Raw genomic sequence first — 26,164 nt, 5'->3', positions numbered from 1 at the left:
GCTGTTCCTCCAACATTTGGGTGCCCTGGAGCCCTGGCCTGATTCCTTGAGGGGAAGGAGCACCTGGGGGACATTGAGCTGCCCCATTTCCCTCTCGTGTTTCCACTGCAGCAACTCACCCATGGCTCCCGTGATGGAGTGGAGGTCTGTGCACATCTCCACGTTGTGCTGGAACAGGGTCTCCATGGCATCCGCCATACTCCCCATGGAGACCCCCATATGTGCACATGTGGACAACACTTCAGCAGAAAGCAGGCGGATGCACTTCTTCCACTCATGTGCCACTCTGTTGAGGGCTTCCAACAGCTCTGTGTGATGTTCCCCCACCTTCTGCTGATTTTCCAGGATGAGTTGGAAGGCCAAATCCAGGGCTCATCATCTGACTCAGATCTCACAGATGCCTTTTCCCCAACAGTGCTCCGTGTGCCGGGGAACTTGGCCAAGCCTGCATCCTCCTGCTGTGAACATGTGTCTGTGTGGTGATTACCTGATTGTGAACCTGACTCTGCTCTAGATCTAGATCCCACCAAAGTGTGTGTCTCTGCGCTGGTGCAGGGTGTGGATAGGTGCTGTGAGGGGTCTTCCAAGCTGCTTATTTCCTTCGATGGAGGATGTGTCCTCTTGGCTGGGGATGGAGCTGAGCATCTGGCTGGCTAAGGGTGTCAGTCGCTTGGCAGAGCTCCCTGTGAATCAAAGGAGAGATAATTAGTGCATGGCAGCACAATCGAAAGCAGGAGGGAGAGCGCTCACAGTTGCGTTGAGAAAGTAATGATGTGGTGCAGGATCCTCACCAGTCAGTGCAATGGCACAGTCCTCAAAATGAGTGAGGGGCCTAATGTGGGCAGCTCCATCCTCAGTCTGGAACCTCTTCTTGTTGATGTGAGCAGGCTCCTCCTATGGGGAAACAGATGTAGAGAGTGTGAGCAAGACACATAGCACTGTGTGGAATGTTTGTGCGGTGAGCAGAGCCATGGACAGGATGAGGATGTGAGCTCAAGAGGATATGAGCCTGATGGAGATGTGACAGTGTGTGTGAGTTAGTGGTGTTGTCCCTTAAGGTCAGTTCTTTTGTCCATTTTTGGGCTAAGGCTGTAATGAGGTCAGGAGCTGAGTGACCCTGGCTGAACCCAAACTGAGTGTCAATGAGCAGGTTATTTCTGAGTAATTGCTGCATGATAGCACTGTTAATGACCTCTTCCATCGCTTTGCTGATGATTGAGAGTAGACTGCTGGGGCAGTAATTGGCTGGGTTGAATTAGTCCTGATTTTGGTGGACAGGACATTCTTGGGGTTTCCACCTTACCGGGTAGATGCCAGTGTTGTAGCCAAACTGGAATAACTTGGCTAAGGGTGCAGCTAGTTCTGGAACATAAGTCTTCATTATTATAGCCAGAATGTTGTCAGGGCCCATAGCCTTTGTGCTATCCAATACCTTCAGCCATTTCTTGATGTCACGTGGAGTAAATTGAATTGCTGAAGACTGGTACCTGTGATGCTGTGGATCTCAGGAGAGGCCAAGATGGATCATCTACTTGATACTTCTAGCCGAAGATTGTTGCCAGTGCTTCAGCCTTGTCTTTTGCACTGATGTGCTGCGCTCCCCCGTCATTAAAGATGGGGATACTCTTGGAGTCTCCTTCTCCAGTTAGTTGTTTAATTGTCCAGCACCATTCACAACTAGGTGTGGAAGGTATGCAGTGCTTAGATCTGATCCATTGGTTCAGATATCAAGGGATATGGGGATAGTGATGGTAAATGCTTTTGAGGTGGAAGATCAGCCATGATCTAGTTGGATTGTGGAGCAGGCTCAAGGGGCCAAATGGCCTACCCTTACTCCTATTTCCTATATTCCTATGAAAGGTTAGCCAGTGTGAAATCAATAGTTCATTGTTTAAACTCTCCCTATGGCTTTCCTTAATTCTTTGAAGAAGAGCGAGCCATCTGTTTTGCTGTTTGAAAGCTGTGACAGATGTAGAAGCTGTTGGCTGCCTTCAAAAGCACTCATGGATTTTGAACCACACCACAGCATTTGTTTACATAGTGTGGGGAGAGATGTATATTTTTATATTTTGGGAATTATGTTTTCTGTGTAGAAAGCTGTGGATATATGTGTGTTCAGTAGTAATTAAACAGGAGTAATGTTACTAGAGAGAGGTTGTCTGTAAGGTTTAAGAGATGAAAGGTTAAAGATGTTAGGTTTGTGCATTTGTAATGAGAGGTGATGGTGGGTTTGAGTTACAAGTAAATAGGTTGGATATGAAATTTGCATTTTGAGATAAGTTGGGAAATTGATTTTTCAGCCATTGAATTTCAAAAGGGAGCTTAGAAGTAACAAGCAACATATGTATCTTACAGGGGTCCATGAGTAAACAGGGGAGGTTATATTAAATTTTATTGACCCGAAAATAGAGGAAAAAGAGAAAAACATGAAAGATTTTTATGTTTGGAGAAGTTGAGTTTCAAAGAGGTGTTTGAGGACAATGGAACCTGAGATGAAAGGGGAAAATATATTTAAGGAAAGGGACATTTAACTGTTGAGAGTTGCTGTGGGGAAACCCACAAACAGCCAACTTCTTTGTGTGTGAGCTGCTGAGAAGCTATGAAAATTTTGAATTGGAAGGAGCCACCCAGTGTTAAGCCAGAAGAGTATTTGTTTTAGGAAACATTTTGTTTCTGAACATCCTTTTGGAATTCCACATCGGGGTTGAAATGTTTGAGAAGTTGTGAGGTGTGCCTTTATTAAACTGACAGCAATTTCTTGACTAGGATAATATTTACTGGATTTTACGGTTAAAAATTTATAAGGGGCTGTTGCCAGAACAGTAGTTTAATTGCGTACCTTTGACAAAGCATGTTTTTTGTGTGTATGTGAGGGGGGTGGGTGGGAGAATGTTCTGTAAGACTGTTTTAACTGTGTAACTTTTATCTTGTGTGCTTAAGTTTTTTTTTCTTTTGAAAAATCTTTTAATTTTTAAAATTCTAAAGGTGTTACTGGAGTTCTATGCTTTTGAGGTCAGTAGCTCCTCTTCCTCAGTTTCACAATAAAAATAAGTTTTCTGATCAGCAAGACAGACTTCACTCCAGGGTCTGGCTTGCTCAGCAATAACATCAGCCGTCATCATAGCAACGTCTGCTCCTGGGAAATATGGGTTTGATGGCTTGGTTACCTAACAAAACACTAATGGATTCTGCACTGCAGGGTTTGATTACACAGCCGTCTAGGGGAATGTCAGTTTGATGGTTTGACTGCCTTCTAAAGCATTGGTTGATCCTGAACTGTAAGGTTTGTTTACATAGCTGCCCAAGGGAATGTGAGCTAATGTTTTAGACAGATTTACGAACTTCTGAAGAGGATAATGTGTGCCTGTCTGAGAGAATTTTATTTATTTTGACAGATTTATGAGCTTTTCAAAGACTTCCAAATGGTATTATAGGTTTGTGAGTTTTGTTTATAAAGTGCATACTGGGTGAATGGGTTAGTCAGGGATGAGGAGGATGAAGGGGTTGAGGGAAGTGAAGGAAGTGAGGGGGGTGGGGGCTGAAAGTGGTGGGAGAATAAGAGGGTGAGGAGGGCTTTGCACTAACCTGAAAAATATGGCCAACGTTTCGGCAAATGGAGGCGGGTCTTTTAGCATGGGCATCTCGGCGAAGGGACTATAAAATTCCGCCCACATCTCTTTCATAACTACTAATTCTGGATTCACCATTATTTATTCTGCACAAGGTAACAAAGGAAGATATCGGACAAAAACTTAGGAAGGTCAAAATTTAGGGCTGTTCCTGTACTCCTTTGAGTTAATGTCAACCTCTTTCGATCAGTAATAGAGGATACAGTTGGAAAGCATGGTTCATATCTCCAATGCAAAATGCACAAATCCTGGAATAAAGGAGGTATAATAGGATATTTGCACAGAACAGAACAGGCATTTAAAAATAAGATATCAAAGCTTGAATAGCACAAGAGGGAGGAAAATCTGTGAATGCTTTATTGGCACTCATTTGAATTGCTTCTAATTTAAGATTATGTGATATTAGGTGCAAAGATGTTTTATTTCCCAGCATTGAGACTCCTCACCTCTTTAAAAACAATTAAAAAGGACATTGAGAGTTAATAAGTAATTTTTTGCTTCCTGAATAACAAAGAAACACTGTATACCATTTCCGTTGACCTAACAAATGGCAGTGAGTGACTAAGAACTACAAAACAACAAGGTTGTGCATCTGCCAGGGTTTTGTGTTATGCCATCTGTAATCAATTTTCATAAATAGAATCGTGTAAAACAGTCTCATGCTCACATGCAGTGTAATGTGAAAGATAAAGAAAATAGATAAATGTAAAAACATTATCCTGTGTTTCTTGAAGGGAATACAGAATAGCAGCAAAACACTTTGAAAAACCGAGGTCCTGAGAACCATAGAGTGAGGAATCCAATACCAGTATTTAAGATGGCACTTAACGCGTGCCATGGTACACATTGGAATTCCAGTTTGATGCTACATTGAGTGGTCGGCCATGATTCCTCAAGTTGTATGTTGTCGATCTCTGTTGTCCATTTTTTTTTTCATTTTAAACACCTTTGGAGTGCATTGAAGTGTTTTTCTATATAGAAATGTTGCGTAAGTGCAAGCTGTTGAGTTGTTGTCTTTTTTGACGGGATATAGAGCAGAGGGCAGGCAATTTATTTTATATATAAGGGAGGAAAAACTGACAACCAGTCATCCTGGGATGCTCTTAGCACTTCTAAATTTTAAAAGCCTTATGGATTGTTGGTCTTTAACTTATGAGATTTAAGTATTAAAACAAGGAAGTGATTCTTCAATTGTTGAGATCCCATCTGAAGTGCCATTTTGAGTACTGAATCACAGGAAAGGTATATTGACCTTGTAAGAGGTCCAGCACAGGTTCTCCAGAATGCTTAAAAAAATGGCAAATTGCAAAAAACTTGGCTTCTTTCCTTTGAGTTTAGAAGGCTGAGATGTGATCTAAACAATGTATTTAAAATGGCTAAGGAATTCAAAGCGTAAGTGAAATTGTTTTCTGGAAATCCAGAACACAGGCATATCATCTCAAAGTGAGAACTAAGCCCTTTAAGAGCACAATCAAGAAGCATTTTTTCAAATCAATTTGTGGACCTCTGAAATTCTCTCTGCCTGCCCCTCCCTATCCCCATTCCAAAAGGCTGTAGATCCTGGGTCCATCAACATTTTCTGAACTGGGTTTCATAGATTTTTGTTGGATGAGGGTATCAAAGGATATGGAGCAAAGGTGGGTAAACTGAGTCAAAGTGTAGATGAGCCATAATCCAACTGAAGTGCGGAATAGACTCAAAGTTCTGAATGGTCTATTCTTATTCATACGTAATGTTGTTCTAGGATTTGTGGATTTTGTATTGGAGAAATAAGCCATGATTTCACAACTGCACAGCACTTTAACCATACCCTCAATTGGCCTTACTTGATCCATGAAGAAGCAATCGACAGGTTGCCACCGTGTCATCTTTCTTGATGACCCTTCCATGCTGTTAGAAATTACAGACACAATCAAACTCCCATCTAGTGGCATAACTCGAGGAGCTGGTTGTCATGAAAGTATAATAATTTTCATCATTTTTTTTTGGTTTATTGTAAAGTAGGTTTATAGGTGCTTGTATTTTCCGTCTGTGTGTGTGATTTAATTAAATTTTGTAGCCAAGCAGACTACAAGTTGAAGTTATCAAAAGATGTAAGGTGTAGAAGTGTCTTTAATATGCTAATGAGTAAACATGGTTGGGGTCGTAGCATGTAAGGTGTAAAGGAAAGTTGAACTTTTAAATAGATGAAATTGAAATTCAAATCCCCCTTGACTTGAATTTCAAAGAGGTTAATAAGAATAGTAGCAACATGAATATTATATTATATATATTATATTATGAACATTTATATTATAAGGGAGATACAGTTCTAAAGACATATGGAAACAATGGAATTTACATATTTAAAAGGGGAAACATGTATAAAGGAAAATGAGGCTATGTGTCAGAGGAAGACATTGTAAGACTGAACAGAAGTGTGTGAAGCCTCCAGTATTTTTGCATATGCCTGTTGCCTGTGGAAAACAAAGCCATTTTGAATTCCACTGTCCATGGTATTGTGTTAATTTGCTGGATCTGTTTAAAATCTAAAATCTATTTTTGGACCATTGCCTTAAAGGGGGTGTAACTGGAAGCCAGATTAATTAGGGATTTTAAGAGCTATTATAGTAGTAATTTGTAGACCTATGTATGTGCTTGAAATCTTTTCTTTTGCTAACAAATATTTTAATATTAGTTATTTTTTAAAATCTCTAAAGTCTTGGTGGACTTATTCCTACAGAATTCAGCACGCATCTCAAAATAAATACAAATTGCAAAACCACTGTGACAGCGCGATCAAGTTTCCCTCGTGGATTTGATCACACATCTCTGCCATGTCATAACACTGGTCTTACCCCAACTCAGGTCTACAAGGCTGGAGGTCAACCCCTGCACAAGGAGCTCATTGAACTCTCTCAGTCTATCCCGCAAGAATACAAATATACCTCCACTGTCCATCTGTACAAGAAGAAAGGAGCCTGTCAATCTGATGACAATCATAAAAGAATCTCACCCCCTTCCACTGCCAACAAAATCTTCACCAGAATCCTTTTGAACCACTTAGTGCAACATCTCAAACAGGATCTGCTGCCAGGGAGTCAGTGCAGTTTCAGAAAAGTTCGAGGAATCAATGATATGATGTGTACAAATAGCCAGCCCCAAGAGAAATGCCAAGAACAGAACATGGACCTCTACACCATGTTTATTGACCTTTAACACAGTCAACCATGATGGCCTTTGGGTTAAGGTAATGGAAAAATTTGGCTACCCTGAGAAATTTATTACAGTGGTTTGACAGTTCCATGGAGGCATGTTCACCAGTGTCCTGGGTGATGGTGAGTCATATGACCTATTCCAGTCATTAATGGAATTAAGCAGGACTACGTGCTAGTGCCAACTCTCTTCAGCATGTTTATCTTTGCCATGCCCACCAATCCTTCCATGATGGTGATCCTGGCATTGAAATCAGCTATTGCATGGGTGTGAAGCCGCTCAATCTAAGACAACTCCAAGCAAAGACCAAGGTCTCCAAGGACATACTTCATGATTTCTTGTTTGCCAATGATTGTGCACTAGCTGCCAGTCTAGAGTTGGACATGCAATGTAGCATGGACTTGTTCTCTAACGCGTGCAACAATTTGACTCTTGTGATCAACACAAAGAAAGCCAAAATAATGTATCAGTCTGCTCAAGGAAAGCCCTAGCTCAAACATAATGCTTCAGTTCATGACCAGGACCTGTCAGCAGTGGATAAATAAATTTATCTCAGCAGCAGACTCTCTCAAGCTAATTATATTGATGACAGCACACATGCAAGAATTTTCTAAGCAAGTGTAGCCAAGGAGTAAGTCTGCCTACCAAATGGAAAGTCTCAAGAATAATAGTGCTACCCACTCTGCCCAAAGCCTGTGAGACTTGGACTTGTACCAGCATCATGCCAAGCTGAACCAACCTCACTTGAGCTGCCTTTGGAAGCTTCTGAAGATCGGATGGCAGGACAAAATGCCAAACATTGAGGTGACATCCAAGCTGGCATGCCATGCAGCCACACCATATTTAGACAGTCACGATTGAGTTGGATTAGTCATGTAGCCAGAATGTCTGACACTCACGTACCAAAGCGAATCTTCTATGGAGAGCTCAAGTCTGGGGTGTGCTCTCATGGCAGTCAAAGGAAGCACTACATGAACATTCTGGAGGCTTCGTTGAAATGTTTTGATGTCAACTTTGAGCCCTGGCATTAGTTCAACTAGGATCGCTGCACTTGGCGCAACCAAATAATAAATGATGTGGCCACTTTTGAAAGCAAGTGCATATCAGAAGCAGAAAGAAATTGCAAATAGAAGAAATCCCGAGTGAGAAACTCGTCAATTGCCTATGGTATCCTGTCTTATTTGCTGTGGAACCTTCCGGGCACAGATTAGAAGACACCTATGTATCCGTGGGAATCCTGCCAAACACCCCAGTTTAAGGTCATCTTTGAATTGAAGGATGAACAAGAATATAAATGTATGTATTCTAGTCATCCTGTGGCCAAAGAAAGTATATAAAATGGGAAAGCTATTTAGCTTCAAATTCTTTTTGTTCCACTCATGGTGAAGGGGACAGATTTCTGGAAGTGAGGGCACTAAATCAGAAGCATCACAACTTTTCAGGCCTGCTTGAGATGCGCCATCACATAATAAACTTAAAGAAATAACTTAAAATTTATCTTGTAACAAAGGGGAATAAAATTAAGCCACATTTAAATGAATAAACAACAGCTTAAAGTTATATAGTAACTTACATGTCTCAGAAACATCTCAAAGTGCATTGAGATATTTTGACATAAAATGACTGTGTTTAGAGAACTATCAAAATTTGCAGCACCAGAGAAGGCCGTTCATCACACACATTTGCCAACTTTTTTCTATAAAGCCTCTTAAAGGTTTATTTGTCAAATATTTAGCCAATTTTTTCAAAATCCATTGTGGATTCTTGCATTACGGTTTCAAGTCAAGCAATCCAATTATTTGTGCAAAAGAATTCCAGCTAACTTCTCCCACGGTTCTTTTGATAATAACCTTAACTCAAGTATCAAGTAAATGAACAATGGAAATAGTTTTTCTCAATTTACCTCATGAAAACCACTTATAGTTTTGAAAATCTCTGTCAGGTCTCCTCTTAGCTTATTTTACTCCAATAAAAATCTGCTGTTTCTCTAGTTTCTCTGAACTAAGGTCAGTAAGTCACCTAAGGAATCCTTTCTTCAACCTCTTTATGGCCTTTACAACATTTTTAAAGTAATGTGCTCAAAGTTGGAAGCATTTTTTTAAATGGAGGCAAATGCAAGATCTGCACAAACAGCAGTGGGGTGAATGATAAATAAAGTATACTTTTTTTATTCATTCACAGGATGTGGGCTTCGCTGGTTGGACCAGCATTTATTGCCCATTCCTATTTGCCCTTGAGAAGATGGTGATGAGCTGCCTTCTTTTACTGCTGCAGTCCATGTGATGTAGGTACACCCATAGTGCTGTTAGGAAGGGAGTTCCAGGATTTTGACCTAGCGACCGTGCAGGAACGGCAATATATTTCCAAGTCAGATTGGGTGAGTGGCTTGGAGGGGAATTTCCAGGTGGTGGTGTTCCCATCTATCTGCTGCCCTTGTCCTTCTAGATGGAACTGGTCGTGGGTCTGGAAGGTGCTGTCGAAGGAGCCTTGGTGAATTCTTGCAGTGCATCTTGTAGATGGTACACACTGCTGTTACTGTGCATCTGTGGTGGAGGGAGTGAATGTTTGTGGATGTGGTGCCAATCAAGCGGGCTGCTTTTTCCTGTACGGTGTCAAACTTCTTGAGTGTTGTGGGAGCTGCACTCATCCAGGCAAATGGAGAGCATTCCATCACACTCCTGACTTATGCCTTGTAGATTGATGTACATGCTTTGGGAAATCATGGGGTAAGTTACATGTCGCACAATTCCTAGCTCTTGATCTGCTGTTGTAACCACAGTTTTAACATGACTAGTCCAGTTCAGTTTCTGGTCAATGGTAACTCTCCCCAGGATGTTGATAGTGAGGGATGCAGTGATGGTAATGCCATTGAACATCAAGGGGCGATGGTTGGATTCTTTCTTGTTAGAGATGGTCATTGCCTGACACTTGTGTGGCATGAATGTTACTTGTCACTTCTCAGCCCAAGCCTGGATATTGTCCAGGTCTTGCTGTATTTGTATATGGACTGCTTCAGTATCTGAGGAGTCGCGAATGGTGCTGAACATTGTGCAATCATCAGTGAACATCCCACATCTGACCTTATGCTGGAAGGAAGATCAGTGATGAAGTAGCTGAAGATGGTTGGGCCTAGAACACTACCCTGAGGAACTCTGGCAATGATGTCCTGGACCTGAGATGACTGACCTCCAAGAACCACAACCATCTTCCTTTGCGCTAGGTATAATTCCAACTTGGTCAAATGCAGCCTTGATGTAAAGGGCAGTCACTCTCACCTCACCTCAGGAGTTCAGCTCTTTTGTCTATATTTGAACCAAGGCTGTAATGAGGTCAGGAGCTGAGTGGCCCTTGTGGAATCCAAACTGGGCATCAGTGAGCAGATTATTGCTAAGTAAGTGCCACTTGATAGCACTGTTGATGACGCTTTCCATTACTCATGATCGAGAGTGTGCTGATGGGGCGGTAATTGGCCAGGTTAGATTTGTCCTGCTCTTTGTGGACAGGACATAACTGGGCAATTTTCCACATAGCCGGGTAGATGCCAGCGTTGTAGGTGTACTGGAGCAGCTTGTCTAGTGGCGCGGAAAGTTCTGGAGTACAAGTCTTCGGCACTATTGCCGGAATATTTACAGAGACCATAGCTTTTCCATTATCCAGTGCATTCAGCCATTTCTTGATATCACGTGGTGTGAATCGAATTGGCTGAACACTGGCATCTGTGATGCTGGAGACCTCCGGAGGAGGCCAAGATGGATCATCTTATCGGCACTTCTGGCTGAAGATTGTAGCAAATGCTTCAGCCTTACTTTTTGCAGTGATGTGCTGGACTCCCCCATCATTGAGGGTGGAGATATTTGTGGAGCCTCCTACTCCAGTGAGTTGCTTAATTGTCCACCACCATTCACAACTGAATGTGGCAGGACTGCAGAGCTTAGACCTGATACTTTGGTTGTGGGATCGCTTAGCTCTGTCTATCACTTGCTCCTTATGCTGTTTAGCATGCAAGTAGTCCTGTGTTATAGCTTCATCAGGTTGACACCTTATTTTTAGGTATGCCTGGGCCTGAATTTTCTGGCTGGTGGGGGAGCGGAGCTGGACTGGGTGGGCGCAGACATGATTGCCACCTGTGATTGGGTCCACATCGTCATTTTACACGGGATGGCCAATTAAGATCCGCCCAACGTATTTCTCATTTCCCAAGGATAGTGGGAGTGGGCTGGCAGTGGTAGGCATGCACAGACCACTGGGTCCAATGGCGACCTGGCAGCCTGCTTAAATGAAGATCTGGCAGCCTTTTCTAGGCTGCTCCCAATGGCAAATGCAAAGCCACAGCAGAGGGCTTCTGGTGAGTAGGCCAGTCCGGAGGGTAGGCCAGCAAGATAGGCCAGGCTGGGGGGTAGGGCAGTGGAGCAGGCCAGGCTGGAGGGTAGGGCGGGGGACCAGTGTGCCCCTCATTTTTTGGATGATTGCCTTGCTGCCCTCCTTGAGGAGGTGGCAGCACAGCGGGAGGTCCTTGTATACCAGGATGGGAGGAGGAGGCCCCGCCAAATGATGAAATGTGCCTGGGAGGAGGTGTTGGAGGGGGTGAGCTCCCGCAACATGGCACGTCACGCATGGATCCAGTGTGGCAAGCACTTTAACAACTCATTGCACTTTGGCAGTGAGTATCATGTTGGCATTGGGCATTTAACATACCCCACTGCTGCACACACCGCCCACACCGCCCACCACCCCCCCCCACCCCCCAACCACCCACAACTCCGCTGCCAAGTCTGAGAGTTGTGACTGCATTGATCATTGAAGGCATGTGTCTTTTGCTGGGTGGGCAAACAGATATTGCTCATGCTGAGGTCAGCCTGAGCGGGTGATGAGGTGATGTGTTTTGCCTCCGCAGCATGTGTTACACTGAGTCCAACATGAGTTATGTGGGGGCAACCTGGAGCAGCTGCACCTAGGTACTGTGTTTGAACTCCAACACATGTCCTAGTCAGGGTGATGAGATGGTGGGAGGGGAGCTTCAAGGTGGCGTGGCAACAAACCATCCGCTGCCTTCTGCACTCCACATGCTTGCGCCTCCTTGCTTTGGAAGAATATACAGTGTGGTACCTAATTTGATGTAGGCAGCATGTGTCCAAGGCGGGTGGTGGGGAGTTGGGGAACAGGCCTAGTATCTTTGTGTGAGTGCTCGGCAGCAGCGGGGTGAGGAGGCACTGGCGCCCTGATATGTCCCACTCTGATTGGGGTGGGCCATGCGCGAAGAGAGTCCATGTACAATTTGCACAATCAATGCTCTTCTCTCATTTTCAGGAGAAGATAGTCATAAGGCGGCACAGCAGGTGAGGACTGGCGGTGGCCAGGCGCAGATCGCCATTCTAAGCTGATTCAACCTGGATCTGGAGAGGCACCATGCACCCAGGTCCACTGGCATTGCTGAGGCTGGGGTGCCATGGCCAGGTATTTGTGCCCAACAGTAATGTTAGCATTGTCCTCCCAGTGCCATCACACTGCTGAATGTTAAATGATTTCGTTTTGTAACAAGGGTTGACCATTGGTTACGGAAGGATGAGCGCGTAATGATCTGGGGGACAGGGATGGACTTTGTCATTGTCTCCACGTTAGCTGACTTAATGTCCTTGTTCTTCCTTTCAGCATCTTCGGAGCAGGACCAGGATGAGGAGCAGCAGAGGCCCCCCCTCACACCTGAGGGCCCTGAAGTCTCACCAACATCATACCATTTGTGCGAGGCAGGCACCAGTGCAGATATTTGCACCTGGGAATTTGAACAACAGCTAGTGTCCCGGGGTACAGTGGTGACGGCACTTCACACTCGCTTGAGGAGCTGGTGGAGACAGAGAGTGCCAATGGCACCAGTAGTCGGAGGACTGCAGGGGACCAGGCACATGCTCAGTCGGTGCCTGATGATGTGCCTCTGGAGTTGTCCGTGATGCAGCAGGTGCCGGAAATGCGGCCGGGTGTGTGGGAGCATCTTGGGGAGATACATGAGGCTCTACTTACCTTGGTCTCTGTGGTGGAGGAGTCTACATGGATGCTTACCGAAGCAATGAGCCTCATGGCCAAGTGCCATGCCTCCTCTATGGAGAGAGTAGTGACTCTCATGGAAAGCTCCTCTAGGAGACCAATTAGGGCTTCCTGGGGATAGGCTCGGACTAGCAAGCCCTCACATCGGCATTGACCTCAGCTGGTCAGTGCCATGTGGGAAATGGTCTGGGCACCAAGTTTCCCAGCTCAGTGCCCATCCATCCATGGTGAGCAGGGAAGCCGAAGTGACCTCACATCAGCTCAGCAGCTGCCTGTTGTCTCTGCGGGCTCCTCTCAGGACACTCCGGATTATGGCGGCAGCTCCTCCACCCCTCACCCTGTGACTGCATCATCTGGTGAGGCTGTGATGACTGGGGAGATGCCAGCTGTGGAACAGGCTGATCCCGTCCAGGTGGGGCCAGCACAGGCTGCACGGGCCAGAGGACGACCACCAAGGTCATCGAGGCCAACAGGACAGCAGAGTCAGCAGGCTGGCTCAGCTGCCACTCTGAGTGATGGGGCAGCACCAAAAGGTAGCAACCAGAAACAAAAGCATAAGGCACCTTAGGCACACCACGGGTTTCTCACTGATGGTTTTTTGTTGGCCTGAGATGAGGCCCTTATGATTTTATTTGATTTGTAACACTCTTGTCTTTTTTTTGTAATAAGCTGCTTTGTTTCAGACATTAAATTCAGATATGTCACCATGGCTGAGGGTGCCTCTTTTCTTCTGCATGTGTACGGTTTCCAAAACTGTAATGAGTGCTTTTTTGGACATTCAGCTTTATTAACATTGTCCTTAGTTGCTAACCGGCAGATCTTGCAATTAGTAGTCGAGTGTCGAGCCGATAGCCCAGGCTTGTCCTGTTGGACCATCTGTGGTGTTCTAGCTGAAGGTTCGTTGGATTAAAGCCTCCCAAGTGTCCCTGCCCTCTGGAGTATGCCTGGGCCAGCGTCTACCCCCTCAGCATTTCCCTGTGCATGCTCATCCTCAGAATCACTGCTGGATTCATCGTGCGCAGCCGCAGCCAATGCATCAATGTCTTCATTGTCCACTGCGCACCCCCAACTGCCCCCTCCCGCTTTCCAGCGCAAGATTGTGGGGAGCGCAGCATGCAACTACTATCACCGAGACACGATCTGGGGGTTACTGGAGTGCGTCCCCTGAGCGGTCCAGACACCAGAAGCACATCTTGAGAAGACCAATGGTTCTCTCCACCACAGCCCTTGTGGTGCCATGGCTCCCATTGTACCACTGCTCAGCTTCTGTTTGTGGATGGCAGAGAGATGTCATGAGCCACCTTCTGAGGGGATAGTCCTTGTCACCCAGCAACCATCCATCCAGACGGGCTGGAGCACTGAAGAGCCCCAGCACCTGGGAGTGTCTGAGGATGTAGGCGTCATGGGAGCTGCCTGGGTACCTTGCACAGACTTGCAGAATCTGCATCCTCTGATCACACACTATCTGCACGTTCATGGAGTGGAAGCCCTTCCTGTTGGCGAAGGCACCGAGCTCACCTGCTGGAGCCTTGATGGCCACATGTGTACCGTCTATTGCACCCTGGACGCGGGGGAAGCCAGCAATGGCCACGAAGCCTCTGGCTCGCTATATCTGGCTGGCCTGGTCGCAGCGGAAATGGATGAAGGTCAATGCACACCTGAACAGTGTGTGGACAGCTGATTGGGGGACACTGCAAAGATCACCCACCCAGCCCTGGAAGGAACCAGAGGCATAGAAGTTGAGGACAGCTGTGACCTTTAGAGTCACTGGCATGGGGTGTCCCCCTATACAGTAAGGGGAGATCTCAGGCCCAATCATCTGACAGGTATAGTTGACCGTCTCCCTTGAGAGTCAGAGACTCCTATGGTACTGCACCTCAGACAAATTGAGGTAGCTGTTTTGCCACCTGTATACCCTGGCAGCAGGATAGTGACGTCTTCTGCCGCCCCTTCCGCCCTGGAGTACCTGTTGGCCCTGCAACCCTTGTGCCTGCTCCTGTCCTCCCAAAGGTGGCTCTCTGGAGGCTGAATGTGCACTTCTGGCTTCCTCCCTTTTCTAGCCCCCCTTCCTCCTCAGAGGAACTGCTTCCCCAGGCTAAGGGAAAGTTTCCTGAAACCTGCAGGCCTGGAAAAGATTCCTTACTGCAAAGTGCTGACTTGAAGGTTAAGAGTCCAGAAAAAGCAGCTGGGATGTGTTCTAAAGTACTGCAGATCACACAGGCAAGTTTGTAAAACTTTCAAAAATAAATACTTGACTGTGCACATTTGTGACCTCACTGAGCCCTCTTATCCTGCCCGTGGGTGAGGTTAATACAAATGTGTCCTACTCGCCTGCCCGTCGTGACTGTGCGCCGACACGAAGATTGCACTGGCACAGAAAAATCGCCATCTCTTGAACACTTAAGGGCCGAAAGTGGACCGTTAATTAATGGCGGGCGTGTGTCAGATATCATTACGCGCATGCCCAGCCAAATATCGCTATGGCGCATGGTGACGTCGGGACGCTCACTCAACGTCACTACGCGTCATTTTATGGGCAGATGTGTGGAGTCCGCCCCCGCACGCGAATGGGAAAATTCTGCCTCTGATGCTGCTCCTGGCATGCCCTCCTGCACTCTTCGTTGAACCAGGGTTGATCCCCTGGCTTGATGGTAATGGTAAAGTGGGGGATATGCCAGGCCATGAGGTTACAGATGGTGTTCAAGTACAATTCTGCTGCTGTTGATGGCTCACATCACCTCATGAGTTGCTACATCTGTCCGAAATCTATCCCATTTACATGGTGGTAGTGCCACACAACAAGATGGAGCGTATCCTCAATGTGAAGGTGGGACTTTGTCTCCACAACAGCTATGCAGTGATCAATCCTACCGATACTGTTGTGGGCAGATGCATCTGTGGCAGACAGATTGGTGATGATGAGGTCAACTATGTTTTCCCCTCTTGTTGGTTACCTCACCACCTGCTGCAGATCCAGTCTAGCAGCTATGTCCTTTAGGACTCAGCCAGCTTGGCCAGTAGTAGTCATTCAAGTCCCCCACCAGAGTACGTTCAGCACCCTTACCAATATCAGTGCTTTCTCCAAGTGATGTTCAACGTGGAGGAGCACTGATTCGTCAGCTGAGGTAGGGCGTTACGTGATAATCAGCAGAAGGTTTCTTTGCCAATGTTTGACCTGATGCCATGAGACTTCATGGGGTCTGAATAATGTCCCTGAGAACTGTGTTGCCAGCTCTGCTGGGTTTGTCCTGCTGGTGGGACAGAACATACCCAGGGTTAGCGATGCGGTGTCTGAGATATTATTTGTAAGTTTTGATTCCGTGAGGAAGACTACGTCAGGCTTTTGCTTGACTTGTCTGTGAGATAGCTCTTAATTTTGGCACTAGCCCCCAGATGTTAATGAGGAGGGCTATGTTGATTGAGATTGGAATGTTGGCCAGAGTACCAGGAGTACCAGGGGATTTCCCTGTGCTTTTTTGAATAATGCATTTTTAACCTAAATGCCCACTTGAACCACTGAAACAGGCAAGTAGAATTTTGGTTCAGCATTTCAGCTGAAGGACGCTACCCCCCAACAATGCATCTCAGTCTTTGTTCGACACTGAAGTGTCATCAAACTGAATTGAAAAATGCCAGCTGTCTTTTTCCACTTCCTTGATTCTAGCACCAAGCCACAGGACATTTACTCCCTCCCCACCCCACATGAATAACACGATCCAAACTCGTTTTCCAGATCAGCTAATTTACATAATGATGAGTGAGCCTTTGTTCCGAATAGCACCTGTGATTAGCGAGCTCTTGGGAGTTACGCAGCTGAAAAAGTGGCAGATGGGGAAGTTGGAGAGCAGGTGGAGTTGTCAGTTAGTACAACTTACTTCCTGCAGTACACAGGCATATTCTTACCGATGATCTGATTTTTCTGCTTCATTGATAGACCTGTGCAGAATTCTCCTTACTTGACCAAAGCTCTGCTTCTTTATAGCCCCCCAGTGTAAAGAAACAAAGATCAAGGATGAAAATGAACTTGGGCCCCCTGCCTTTCAAGTTCCATTGTACATTTTTTAAAGTGCACTTATAAGCTAAATTAATGCGACATCGATTGGGTTCGGTTGCTTTGATGTTAAATATTCCATAGGATAAAAATGGCTCTCATACCCTGTGAAATGGCTAGCAAAATTGATGCCATTTCTGGCACATGTGTAAAAGATTAAGGTTGCGATTCAGATGGCAGGGTGAAACACAGCAACATGATCATTGTTGGATGCACAGTTGTCTCATAATTCAATAGGATCCAAGGGATCGATCACGATGCACAAAATTTGTTATGCTAGTGAAGGCTCTCTTTGTATGGAAGGGTCACAGCAGGAAGCAATGGCTTCAGGAAAGATAATGATTACATTCAATTCAGGAAGTGCACTAAAAGAAGCTGCAATCTGTTCCAATTATAATCAGTCTTACTCTATATATGATTTCTTGCTATCTTTCTTATTTTTGCGTTTAAGGTATGTGGTTGCACAATATATTCTGCAATATTTCTGTTCTTTTTAAGGTAGCACCCAGAATCTTAGTCCGATAAGCTTGTAGTTCTTAAATGAAAAGTTACCAGTGTTTTCATTTCTTATGTGTTTTATTTTGAAAGTCCAAAAATAGATTAGCTTGGAAAATGAAAGTAACAATAGCTGCTTTCGTTGATTCAAAGGAAATGAAATCTATGGGCCTTCAACATGGTTTGTGTCCATGACAATGCCATTGGGTTGTCAAGGATACAAGCAATATTGGTGGATAATAATAGCAGCAGGTTTCAAGGAAGCAGTATAGATTAATGGATCTTGTCTCTCATAAAAGCCAGCCATGAAAAGCAGCCGCTTTTGAGGTGGTACAAAAATGTACCGAGTGGGATGGTTATAAATTTAAAGCTATGTAATACAATCCTGTGTTTCAGATTGGATTGAAAGAAACGCAGCCATATTTGCTGTCAAAATAGTGGTAGGTTAATAATGATGCTCACAGTTATTTATGTCTAAATGATGCAGCAATTTCAGGGGCAGGATTTTTACCTCATCGGATGGGCATGGCGGGCGAGCCTGGGAGCGGTCACGAAGCCAACCTCTGCCAGCGATCGGACCCTGGTATCAATTTCATGCTGGCTGGCAGTTAATTGGCGAGTCAGCATAAAATGTGTGCTGGAGCGCTCAGCACTGTTGTGTGGGGGGCAGGAGAAGGGCGAGCATGGAAGTTCGCACATGCTCGCAAGTGCGCACAATGAAAGCTCCCTGAGGCACAGAGTCGCCTCAGGGAGCTGAAGATTTAAAAACACAAAAATAAAAAAGTTACCACTGTTAAAAACATTCCCCTCATGTGACTGTTTCACATGAGCAGGGGCATGTTATGAATGAAATTTTAAAATTTTAATCTGATTTGAATTGCTGTTGGAAACCTCATCCCGCCCGTGGATGAGGTTTCCTAAAAAATCCAAAGGCCACTTGGCCTTTTTGCCTGCCTGCCTGTTAAGTTGGACGGGCAGCGAAAAATTTCATTCAGTTACAACTTTAATGGTCTTAATAGGCCTGTTAACTGTCAGCAGATGTACTGCCGACTCCCATGCACGCCAGCCGACCGAAATATCGCAGGAGTGTGTGATGCTGTCGAGACACTTGCCCAAAGTCATTGCGTGTCATTTTACACCCGAGCGAGTCGGGCGCGCGTCTATCCGCTCAACATAAATTTCTGCCCCAGGTGGAGATCAGAATATGTCAACATCTAAAAGTTGCTGCCTTTGTTGTATTGCTCTGCTGTTAGCTTTATATAAACCACATCTCACTGCCTGCTTCACCTTTTAAATGCAATGTATGGTGTTAAGTTGCTGTATTTGCACGTTCAACACAAACTAAACTCAGGTTTTTGTGAGTATTTCACTAAAGATACTATATAAATGCAAATCCTTATGGTCGTCATGCTGAGTGCCTCTAATTGGCATTAATGCCACAAGCTGTGGGATACCACATTATTAATGATATTTAATCTTGATACTAATTATGCAAAAGTGCTTGTTTATAAAATTCAGCTCAACGGGTGTAATATTAATGAATACCACATAGTATTGTTAAATATCGTGCTGTGTTTTATTGTTATTATATTATCCCTTCTGCGAACTATCTAATTTAATTAATCATTGAGATTAACATACAGAAATAAAAATAATGAACTTTAAGACCATATTATCAAATTAGGATAATAAAACATGGAAAATGGGTGTAAAAACAATCTGTTTACATTCTACTGGTATTTTCACTGTAACAATCACACGTTGATTTTAACTTGGCAAAATTAGCATTAATTTGATGGTACAATGGACTCTGTAAACTTTGCATCCTTTAACCCCCAATGATTTACAGGGTCCTACTGCTGGTCATCAGGAAACCCTGGCTGTTTCAGATAGTGGGCCCCTTTTAAAATGAAATTGACATCCTGTCACCTAGATTAGAATGGAAATGTGAACAAGAAATGGGAGTTACTGAGGACAGTGACAAAGAGGGTGACAATGATAGTATTGAAGGTGCAGGGGAGTGATGGTATCTGAACTGGGGGAGCTATCAACTATGTCAACTAACATGGGGCCTGGGAATTGAAGCTGGGTGATCACTAATTTAGTGAGACTTTTTTTCATTCGTTCAAGGAATGAGGGCTTCACTGGCTAGGCCAGCATTTATGGCTCATCACCAATTGCCCTTGATAATGTATTTGTGAGCTGTCCTCTTGAAGTAGATATGATTTTGAAGAATGTTAAATGACTGCCCTGCATCAGCTGGCTGGTCGGAGAGGACAAGAAATAAGCGATTTCCACAATTCTAGCCAATTGGTAGGATCATAATAATGGTGGGGAATAAGTAGTGATACTAGAAGGCTTTGAGCATGCAGGCCAAGGGCTGGAGGTTTCTTGTGAAGCTGAGAGAGCCCTCCTGCTTCTCCAGGTGTTTCTTTAGTGGGTAGGCCAAACAACACATGGAAACAACAAGCAAAGCTGGCAAACTACAATCATTGGTACCTATGGCTTGAATTTTCCCAGCCCATTGGAAACAGGCTGGGGGGTGAGAAAGCTGACAATATGGCAGGGAAAGACATTGGGAGGGGAGCCCAACGTCTTCCCACCACCATGGCATATTGTCAGTGGCTCAGCTGCCAACTGGGCAGCCAAATGTGTCATTTAATATTCCAATTAAGGGTCACTTCCTGCCTCCATGACCTGCTTCTAGAGGGCCAATCGCCACACAAGGAGATGGTCAGATTAATCCTGGCAACCTGCCAATGGGCTACAGCGAAGCCTCCTGGTGCATCAGGACAGCACTTCCCCCGGTCACTGGGACAAGCCTGCTTGGCCTAAGCATTCCCAAAGCAAAGTCACCACTTTTCAAGAGCTCCTTGCCATTGAGCCTCCCTCATTCTGGAGCTGCAGCCTCAACACTGACCACTGTTAGTGGTGGCAAGGCCAGGGCTGCTAAGCTGCTGGCCCTCTGAACGGGCTGGCCTCTCTTGCCTGCCAAAGCAGGGTCCATTCCCACTTTCGGTCCCGGCAGTGGGACATTACCCACAGCGGAAAAATCAGCCTTGCATTTCGCAGTCAGATCTTTCATTTGGTGTAGCGCCCTGGCTTGAATATTTAAGGCACCTAATACCTGACAGGGGCAAGCATCCTCGATGACAAAAAGCCACTCAAGTCAATAGAGCAGCCAATGACTTCTGACACAGTTTGGGCATGGCAGATTACAACACAAAATTCAGAGGGTTAACACCGACCTTATGCTGGATAAGCAAAGTCTCTGGGCAGGACTTTTCAGCCCCGACACCAGTAGGCATTGTTGTGGGTGGAACACGAAAAGTTGGAGAGCTGTTAAAAATCAACGGCTCTTCAAATTTTCCCATCTTGCCCGCAACGATACCCACCAGTGTCCGGGCTGGAAAATCCCTCCCTCATCTTGGTGGTGATGATTAAACTCATGTGCTTCTCACACTTGTTAGAAGGAGAATGAAGAGCTCTGGGTAAGGGGATTTTTAGCACAGCAGAACAAAGGAGGTTAAGGCCCAGTAGACCTTGATGGTGACATGGGGCATGTGGATGGACCCAGCACGGAGATCACTAGAGCACAGAAGTGAGGCCCAGCCAGGGTTCTGGTTCTGGAACTCTCATTAGAATACTGAAAGCTTGACGAGTTTCAGACTCCTTATAAAAGTGGCATCAAATAAAAATTCTGCACAATATTACTTTGCCTGCTCCCCACCCCACCTCACCCCAACCCCTGCCCACCATCCAACAAGCACTGATGATACTGAGCAGATCTGGCAATGAATAGCTGAGCTAATTATGCATGAGGTGTGCTCAGCTTTGTGCTACTGAGCTAGGATCCATGTTTATTTTATATTTGTTCCTTTTATCCCTAACATTGCTATTTGCAATCATAGTGACATTATTCAATTTTGATTAGAATCAAATTAATTTTGATTTCTTAAATAATTTCTAGTTTTCAAAATCCCAAGCACTCTTCTGTTCCACTAGCTGAATTGTGATTATCTCCATTCCTGACCCTTCCAGTTCCAAAGTTTCCAGGGCCAGACTGCTGCATATATTGGGCAGATGTCCATGCCGCCATACGCACATCATAAGTGCTTGTTAGACGTTGGACAGGGGTGTGGGGTGGGGGGTGGTGGGGGAACAGATTGTTGGGGGGGGGGGTGCGGGAGCTGGAGGCTGGCAGACAAAGTGATATTTCTATTTGACGCCATTTTTATAAGGAGTCTGAAATTCTTCAAGCATTAAGCATTCTAATGACAGTTCCAGAACCGGAACCCTGAGTAGGCCTCACGTCTGTGCTCTAGTCACCTGCGTGCATGGATTCATCCACATGCCCCACCATTCGTGTTAGATGGCAGTCCTCGGGGCAAAAATTTGGAACCTCTAGTTTCCATCCCATTCTGGGCTTTGTTTGTTTACTTACTCCATGGAATCTACCATTTTAAGATAGGATTTACAATCCCTTCAATTTTAATAACATGGTGCTCAATGAAATGGGCATTCCGTTGCAACCCGGTGAGGGTACAGCAGTGGAGAGAAGGTGGCTATAAAGATTCTCCCAGCCTATGAAAGGGGTAAATTCGAAGAATAGTCTGAAATGTTTATGTAGTAAAGCGCAGAAATTATTCAATAATCCAGTTATTTTGGATTTCTTGTGGCAGAATGTCTTGCTGAGCAGGCAGGCGGGGGCCGGAACTGCTTGAGTGTAAAATAGCACGTGATGACATTGGGCGAGCTGCTGAGTTTTTCCTGCATTTTCCGTTTTTGTTTCAGATTTCCAGCATCTGCAGTATTTTGCTTTTATCTATTTGTAAGGTGCAATGACCTCCTCCTCCCATCCCTGGGGACACCTCCTGGCCGCTACCTCCTCCAGGAAGAATGCGTGGCACTCATCAGAAAAACAGAATGCCCACCCGACCTGCCCTCCCACCTGGCATCTGCAGCCACATTAGAATCTATAATATGTAATCTCTTGTTAACAACACCAAAGATGTTTTTGTCACTGGCAGCCTCCCAGGGCCTGACTGTGCCGGTTTTAAACTGGCCGCCGGATCACCATTCGACCCAGTGGCCGACAGGCCCCATCCTCTGCTCCCACCCGACCGCCCCTTCCCGAACATTGGGGAGATGCTGTTCATGCTCTGCGGGCCTTAATTGGCCCACCAGTGTGAAATCGCGGTAGGGGGCTGATGGCAGGCAGCGGCAACCTTTCCCGGCCGCTCCCTGGTCCCCGATCGCCTCCACCTGCCAAACTGAAAATCCTGCCCTTAATCTTTCTTGGGTACGGTGATGGGGGGTCCCTTGTAACCATTTCTCTCGTGTGTGCATTTTTTTTGTAAAAGCCAGCAATATTTCATTACCTGCATATAGTGCAGCAGAGCACCAGAGTGCTACAGTCCATGATTAATGTATATTCACAAACCTACTGAACAACGCACTAAATCATCTAAGGCACAAACTGTGAACAAAATGTGTTTAAAAACTTATAACTGAGTCTTGTAATTTTCTAGTCTTGGGCAAATATTGAATGGTTAATGAAGCCTACTCCAAACTCTCACATTTAATGTAGCTTACATATGACCCATACACACGTATACAGTTTTTTATGAGTCTATTCTTATGGTCTCAGTTTCCGTCAATTAATTACGGTAGCTATTGGCATCATTCTTTTATTATTTTTCAGGAAGGAAACCTACTGGGTCCCAAGGGCCCATCACCAGTTTCAGCAATAAAACATCTGCCAAGTTCAATTGAGTTCATTTCCTGTCAATTTTCAGCCTCTAGGTATTTGTGTGTGTTTATTTATGATTCGATAGAAATGTATGCTGAGTTGGGTGAGATATATGCATTTGGGGTAATGTACCCAAACAATTATTTACTTCTAGTACTTAGCAATATTGGATGATATTTTCACAAAATAATATCTAACCTTGTTTCCCAACAGCCCAATATATTTAGTTTGGAAATACTCTTTTTATGTGGCCCCTGAGCCTGCACTACTGATGTACTTCCTTAGATCTTGAGTCTGTGAATTGATAATGTTATGAGCTAAAATACCAGACAGTCTCATTAATCATTCCTGTCTTTCTCTAACAAGAATATTTAGCTTTATATTCCCAAACTAATAAGTGTTGCACTTTCAAATCTGTTATGTTTATGATGGTATCATCTTTTCTTTGTATACATCATTCAGAAAAATAGAAGCAATGGTAGACACTGAAATAAAATTATGTGGATTAACCCTTTGAGTACTAGATATTTTTTGGAGTTTACACCTTTGATAACTGCCTAATCTTTTTGCTTCATTTTTATAAAATGTTAGTAAAATATATTTGCACCCATACCAAGAAAACTTCCCTTTAAGTAAAGAGAAAGCTCCTTGATCTGAAACATCTGTTTCTCTCTCCACGGATGCTGCTTGATCTGCTGAGTGTTTCAGCATTTTCTGTTTTTATTTAAGTTCAAACTTCTGCCTTATTTAAAACAGAATTTAATAAAATAAATGCAGGGTTAGTCCATTCTCCATCCTTCCTGAAGAGGTTAACAGCTTGCTAGGATGGCATTTGCATTCCAATATCTTTGCCTGAGAAGCCATTGTCCACGTGTCAATTTTGACAGTGAATGCTGGCAGACTGTTCGACCGTGTGAACATCATAAAGAAGTACAATCCACCCTCCCCTGATGTTCATACCTATGCGAGAGTTGTTGAATCACAACCAGGAGTGGAGTGAAGAATGGAAATCCTGATATATTTTTTTCTCCCTCAACCAGTGATATTAAAGCAATTGGAGCCCCCCTACCAATGCCCTGTCATGTAGATGGACAACAGAAGGGATAGTGAAGGCAGGTGGAGTGTTTCATTATGTTGAATGTCGCAAAAATGTCAAAAAGGATAACCAAGGAGAGCACATAGTGGTCACAGTCACAGAGGATGTCTTTGTTGATTTTGACCAGTGCAGTCTTGCTAGTTTGGGCAATGTAGAAATAATGTTAAAGAAATTCAAAGGGAGATTGATGCAAGAGAGTAGGGGAAGGTGGGTGGAAAAGACATATTAAGGGACTTTAGAAAGGAAAGTGAAGTTTGAAATAGTACTGTAGTTTGAAAAATATGATATTTTTGAGAAGGGATTGATCATGATAGCCTTAGAAAATAGTCAGATGAAGTCTGAGGAGAGAGACACTGTTGATATCAACGAGTATTGAACTCATGCAGGGTAAATGTATGATATCTACATAGTATTATGGTGGCTGAAGGTTAAATCTGCAGGATCTAAGTATCATGAAAGGTGACTGAGACAGAGGATAGAGAATGTGTAGAGTTATACAGGGTTGGTTCAAAGCTACGTAGAACTTGTGGAAATACTGGGTAAGGGTACAGATGTAGGAGGATGTTTCTGAGCAGGTAGTCTTAATCTCTGAGACGGAGAAATCAATGATTTCCTCAAATTTCATATTGGATGTAAAGTGAGGAAATTAGAGGAATAAATTAGAAGGAGGTGGCTTTTTGTTTGGGATTACCCTTATCCACCAGGATGTTCCTTGATAAAATGAGATTCATGGCATTGTTGGAGATTGTCATTGACTGCGACTTATGTTTTAGGATTATTGCCTTCAATTTATCAAGAATTTGACAAGGTCCTGCTATAATCTGACATAGGCTGCTTCAATATTATGAAAGATGTAAGGAGAATGCTTGCATTCAAAGTAATGACAAAGGAGTGCTTGAGGTTGCGTGCAACAAATAAGTTAGGGTGATGGTGGGCCAGTGGAATGGACATTGGGAATTTGAGAGCTGGTAAATAGTATTTCCCAGCATTTGTAAAAGCAAATTAGAAATCTGGCTCTTAATTGAAATGGGGAAATTATCCTTTTTATTTGTTCATGGGAAGTAAGCATCACTAGCTAGGCCAGCATTTATTCCTATCCCTAATTGTCCTTGAGAAGTTGGTGGTGAGCTGCATTCTTGAACTGTTGCAGTCCAACTGATGTAGGTACACCCACAGTGCTGTTAGAACGGGAGTTCCAGGACTTTGACATAGAGAGGGTCAAGGAACTGTGATATAGTTCAAAAATGAGTCTGCCAAACATAGAGGCCTAAAAATTGGATAAAGCCCATTAATGAATGTGGCAATGAATGGCTAACTCTTGTCCATTGAAAGTAATGCAAGCAGCATGCAAACTTTGTGTGAGACTAGTGCATGATAAAGTAGTCTGAATTTCTTAAAGGCAGCCTGAACCTCATAAAAGGGTGGTGGGGTGGAGGGGTTGGGACAGGTGGGAGGGCGGAGTGGGTGGTGTATGTTGGCTTCAAAAGCTCATTTAACTGGCTGGAAAACATGGCGAGCTGAACAAACCGGAGTAATGGTGCAGCAAGCCAGGGAGAGAGTTCCTAGGTCCTCCAATGTATCACTGGAGGCTTTAGTTCAGAGGGTTAAAAGGAGGAAATAGATGCTTTATTCAAAGTGGGCCAGGGGCCCTCCAGAGAGACATTGCAAGGAAGTAGATAGCCACTGAGGTCCATGCCAGGAGCCTAACCCCAAAGGACCTTGATGCAGTGCAGAAAAAGTTAAATGACTTCACTCAAGTAGTCGAGTTTCAGCAAATGCACCTTCAAATGCCATGTCCTAGTAATTGCACCACCAACCTTACACACTACACCCTCATTACTGATCCGTCAATGATCTTCAACGATCAGGAGTCATGTCTAATATTCGTGTGCTCCTCCTTACCCTCA

The sequence above is a fragment of the Carcharodon carcharias genome, chromosome 5 (assembly GCF_017639515.1).
Source record: "Carcharodon carcharias isolate sCarCar2 chromosome 5, sCarCar2.pri, whole genome shotgun sequence".
Taxonomy (NCBI): domain Eukaryota; kingdom Metazoa; phylum Chordata; class Chondrichthyes; order Lamniformes; family Lamnidae; genus Carcharodon; species Carcharodon carcharias.
This window is presented reverse-complemented; position numbering follows the sequence as displayed.